Below are 6,178 nucleotides of genomic sequence, written 5' to 3'. Positions count from 1 at the left end.
GATTTCAAGCACCCGTACGAACCCTGCATATACGTAGACATAAATAGAATACTCTGAGTCAGATACAAATCTTTATATGTTATGTTTTTACCTCACTAGAAATCCTTAGAGTCATTAGAACTCCCATTTTGGATGGCTTCTAGAGGGCATGCTGTAGGTGCGCACAGGATATGATTGGCTACTACCAATATAACATATCATATACGATCCTGAAATCCATAAAGAAAAGAAATAAAACTTTACTTTATCAGGATAGTTTACTTTATTTATTAAGTTTACTTTATCAGGATAGATGTTTGCACTGCCCTAATCTGATTGTTTTACTATCCCAAAACAGGAAACCTGCTGAAGGAGACACAGAGGACTGAAACGACATTCCACACATTCAGAAACTCACAATTCATATTTTTATATTTGGTTTTGCTTTTTTTGTTTTAAAAATTCATATTCACATTTGTATTTCTAATTAAATAAAATAAAATAATTGTTTATAAATAAAGAATTGTAAATAAATTTGAATTGTTTGTTTTAATGTTGGGAAACATGGCTATAGGCCCTACATAAGAACATGCTATCATTTTCTGTTGTTGTTTTGTTAGAAATGATTGTTGATGGGTTTCAAATGTTATTCCAAGGATCGCACATGGGAATGTACATGTTTCACATGTGATCTCATGGTTTCACATGGGAATATACATTTCACATGTTATTACATGGGTTTCACATGGGAATTTAAGGGTTTAACACGTGATCACATGGTTTTCACATGGGAATATGCGTTTCACATGTGATTACATGGGTTTCACATGGGAATATAAGGGTTTAACATGTGATCACATGGGAGTATACATTTCACATGTGATTACTTGGGGTTCACATGAGACTTTATGGGTTACACATTCCATCACATGGGTTTCACATGGGAATATACATTTCCCGTGTGATTACATGGTTTTCACATGGGAATGTATGCGTTTCACATGGCTATTTTATACATGTTTCACATGTGATTTCATGGGTTTCACATGGGAATATACACATGTTTACATGGGTTTCACATGGGAAAACATGGGTTTCACATGTGTTTCACATGGGAAAACATGTGTTTCACATGTGTAAATGTTCCAAAAGCACACATTTCCCATGTGAAAAACATGTGATCACATGTGAACACATGTGCTTTTCACATGTGATCACATGTTAAATTTCACATGTGCATTTTGTCACATGTGATCACATGTGCTTTTCACATGTTTTCACATGTTAAATTTCACATGTGCAAAATCACATGTGCATGTGGTCACATGTGACCACATGTGTTTTTGCACATGTGAAGTTCATGTGTTTTTTCTGTAAGGGTTCAACAACAACAAAAACTGTTTTCAAAACTGAATGTTTCTTGATCATCAAATCATCATATTAGAATGATTTCTGAAGGATCATGTGACACTGAAGACTGGAGTAATGATGCTGAAAATTCAGATCTGATCACATGAATAAATTTGTTTACAATATATTCACATAAAAAATATTACAGTTTTTACTGTATTTTTAATTAAATAAGTGCAGCTTTGGTGAGCAGAAGAGACTACTCCCAAAATCATAAAAAAATCCCCAAACTTTTGAACGGTAGTGTATGCAAATTAGATTAGAGGTCTATTCCTATACACTATATAGCACACAAAATATGGCAATTATGATACTTTCCTCTTGTTGGAGCTTGACTCCCACTGGTCCCCATCAAATTGTAATAGTATTGTACGGTAAATAGCAGTGTAACCATTTGGCTAAATATCTCCTTTTGTTTTCCACAGAAGAAGGAAAGTCATACGAGTTCAGAACAAAATGAGGGTGAGTAAATGATGACAGAATGATTTGGAGATGAATTGCTCGTTTAAGAAAAGTAAAAGCACAAGGACTTGTGTGTGATTGTGTCAGTACTTTGAGAGTTGAAGTGCATTTGTTCACAGGATGTGCTCAGAGAAGTTCAACCATCGGTCTGTCACACACCACTTGCAGTGAAAAGTTGTTCAGGGTCCAGTGTTGTGCATTTTTATTCAGCTAAATTCATCTCAGGAAAGGTTACTATATGAGTATAAAGCCATAAAAGATATGTGACTGTTACAGGGATATTATCATGACTATGAGTTGGATAGATTATAATTATTAACCACTAATAGGTCAACAGTTAAAGGGTTAGTTCACCCAAAAATGAAAATTCTGTCATTAATTACTCACCCTCATGTCGTTCCACACCCGCAAGACCTTCGTTCATCTTCAGAACTCAAATTAAGATATTTTTGATAACATCCAATGGCTTAGTGAGGCCTCTATTGACAGCAAGATAATTAAAACTTTCAGATGCCCAGACTAAAGACATATTTAAAACAGGTCATGTGACTACAGTGGTTCAACCTTAATGTTATGAAGCGACGAGAATACTTTTTGTGCACCAAAAAAATGAAATAACTTTTTTCAACAATATCTAGTGATGGGCGATTTCAAAACACTGCTTCATGAAGCTTTACGAATCTTTTGTTTTGAATCAGTGGTTCAGAGTGCCAAAGTCACAAGAATTCAGTAAACAAGGCTTCGTTACGTCATAAATGTTTCGAAATTTCAATAGTTCACGTGACTTTGGCAGTTTGATACGCGCTCCGAACCACTGAATCAAAACAAAAGATTCGTAAAGCTTCATGAAGCCGTGTTGAAATCGCCCATCACTAGATATTGTTGAATAAAGCCTTTTTTTTGGTGCAAAAAAAGTATTCTCGTCACTTCATCACATTAGGGTTGAACCACTGTATTCACATGAACTGTTTTAAATACATCTTTAGTAACTTTCTGGGCATCTGAAAGTGTTAATTGACTCTTCGCCAGGAGTTTGATTGACAGGCGATTTAACCAATCATAACGCCGAATCCGCCATTTTGTCCGACAAAGCAGTCAAGGGAGTTAGCAGATTAATGGACTTTAACTTGAAAAATGGTGTGTACTGACATCTTTGTGATTGAAACAACATTCCTTATGATGTTCATTCATTTTTATGTTTATTTGATGCTATAAATTAACTAGAAGGAAGAGATGATCAGTTTACGAGCCGCTTGATGAGGCACTACAGCGATCTATCACGACACATTAAAGAGCCACAAAAGGGTATTTATTGTTTACATTTCTTTAAAAATGACAAAATTTGAAATCTGAGACTATTTCATATCAAAAGTAACCTGCTCTGTCTTGTTTGCCGACACATTGTCAGTGTCCTTTTTGCTCTACGATGTATTTTTCACTGCGTGAGAATATGATGTGTGGCGAGAGATCAGCATGGCTTGTCGGACGTAGCAACAGTAACTAAAGGGGGCTAGTCTTGAACGGTCAATTATCTTGCTGTCAATGCAGGCCTCACTAGGCCATCGGATTTTATGAAAAATATCTTAATTTGAGTTCTGAAAATGAACGAAGGTCTTACAGGTGTGAAACGACATGAGGGTGAGTAATTAATGACAGAATTGTTCATTTTTGGGTGAACTAACCCTTTAAGACACAAGCCAAATCGATTCATTTCCATAATAAACATCATAACAGACACTAAATATATGTTTTTAGAGTACAAAAAATAATACATATTGCATATTAACACATATGGATGTATTATATATCTAGTTCAGTCATGAAACTCTAGAGGGCACAGGCTGATATGTCCTTTACATTCAATCTGCAAGTGCAGTCACATCATAACTGCATGGCACAAGATGATTGGCCTCTGCTGATCCTGCAGCCAATGAGATTGCTTGCTCGACATTTAAATAGTCTGGTTCATTGCTTAGTGTAAGCAAGTCCTGCAGCGCTGTCAGAGCTCCTCTGAACCCCTCCACCTCCCCAGCTCCACCTGTCTAAATCTGTTACGGGATTTATGTGTCTATTTATGCAGCAGCAGCATATCTTACATGCTCACAGCGGCGTGTCTGTGTATCTATTAGCAGTAGTAAGTCCAGGCTGACAGGAACAAATGTCTCTCGTTTGTGTTGATTAGTGGCTTCATTTGCATGCAGCCGGTTTTGGACAGTCACATTAGCCAGATGAGCTGGGTGTGAGTTACAGATGGACAGAGAGATTTATGCAAAATCTTAATGAATGAGACAGCGATGATCTGAATTGTAATGCGAATGCCAGTGAGTGACTGACTGAGATTGTGTTGACTAGAGGCCAAGCGGTGAGAAATGGGCTTGTCCTGTTGCAATAAAATACTGCTCCATACTGGCCACACACACCCAGGAAATGCCCAATCGTGGTCAAGGTTGAGTGGCCACGCCCATTTTGACAGTTAACACTGATTGAAATTGAACAGGAGATAGAAAGCATGTATGCATGTATGTGTGTGCAATTTACATTAGAAGATGGAGAAAAACAGCATGATGAACTGGATATTCAATGATGAAAACTGGACGTGATTTTACTGATCAGGAATTGATTGGATGGTGAAAAATGGATTGCGGACAGGGCCGGATTTATGACATAGGCAAAATAAATTTGTGCAGCACTTCAATCAAGATTGAGGCGGGCGGAGTTATGAGGTTTGACTGATAGTTTGAGGAGCCAGTGGAGTTTTTAATAACTTTAATTGGTTAAATACTTGCAAAACCCACAGACAGACATAATGGGTGACCAATAGTAGTTATTGATTTATGATAAATAAATAAATAAATATGGATATATGCATTTTCTGCCCCACCCAGATTGCGGAGGACTTCTGAAACATGGTAGGAGTGTTTGAGGAAACCTATTTGAAGACAATCATTTTTGCTATTCTGTTTGGTGCCACTAATGGTGCTGTAGTTTGTATCAGGGTTATGGTTTCATGCATCACTTAATTTTTAATAAAAAAAGCCAGTGAGAGGAAGGTTATGCTGTTGATGGATGCTTGTTGAGACTCGCCTTTCTAGCAGCTTCTAAAACACTGATGAGTTTGTAGCATATCCATACATCCAGAACAAAGTAGTCGAACATTTCCCCAGCTAAATATATGTATATATATATATATATATATATATATATATATATATATATATATATATATATATAGAATTATTATAATTGTAATGAATAGATTATAATTGCATAAATTGAAAACATTAAATTATACTTGACTTTTTGATTACTTTTAGTGTTGAAATATTACATTATTATATTTGCCAGAATGCATATGTATTCTTATTATTCAAAAAGTTTTATTTTAGGTGTAAAGCAGTATGTTTCATTAACTTTAATGGAAAACAATATAAATAAATGCGTGTGTGAGATGACACTGGTACTTTACTTTTAGAGAACAGTGTAGCATGTTCTGCGATAGAATAAAGTAATTATGTCATATTCCTCTTCCTGAAACATCCCATAATAACATTACTACAGTAATCAGCTCATTACTCATTCATTCTGACATCATCACATTCAGCCAATCGAATTAAGGCGCATAATTACAGACATGGCAGATGAGTGGCCGTGTGCGTGTTTGAGCTGGTGATTAAACGAGGAACGTTGTGTGTCTTGTTTGCGTCATACTGAAATTTATATTTAGGAGAAACAACACCAAGTGACTGCTTCTGTCAGCGGTCACACAAAACTTTTATTAACCGCTGAAAGCTTTATATTTTCTGAAGAGACTGCAAGTAGTGTTTGTCAGTGTAAAAGTCCATGATGTTGCTAAGGTGTTTTTTTTTTAGAACATTGTTATGCGGTTGCTAGGGTGTTCTAGTTCATCACTAGGTGGTGCAAGTTATGCATCAAAGTTTAATACTTAGGCTGAGCGTGAGCGTAAAAATGATCATAATCAATGTTAAAAGACTAAAACTGCTATGGTAAAAACCTGTTAATTTGTTAACGGTAAGTTCCCTTACTCTATGCGGTGAAAACTGTAATAGATCTACTGGATGTTCATGCAATTTAACAGTAAAATACTTGTTTACAGTTTTTGGAAGTGAAAAACAACAAATCATCTTATAATTTACAGTAAAAAACTGTAAATTGACATTCCCAATGACACTGTGCACCTTCTTTATGTATTTTACTGTAAAGTTCTGGCAGCCACAGCTGCCAGTTGTTTACTTTTCAATACAGCTTACTAATAATACTTGACTGTACAAATACTACTAAATCTCCACATATACAAATCCCATTCTGT

This window comes from Chanodichthys erythropterus, chromosome 17 (assembly GCF_024489055.1).
Source record: "Chanodichthys erythropterus isolate Z2021 chromosome 17, ASM2448905v1, whole genome shotgun sequence".
In the NCBI taxonomy this organism is placed as follows: domain Eukaryota; kingdom Metazoa; phylum Chordata; class Actinopteri; order Cypriniformes; family Xenocyprididae; genus Chanodichthys; species Chanodichthys erythropterus.
This window is presented reverse-complemented; position numbering follows the sequence as displayed.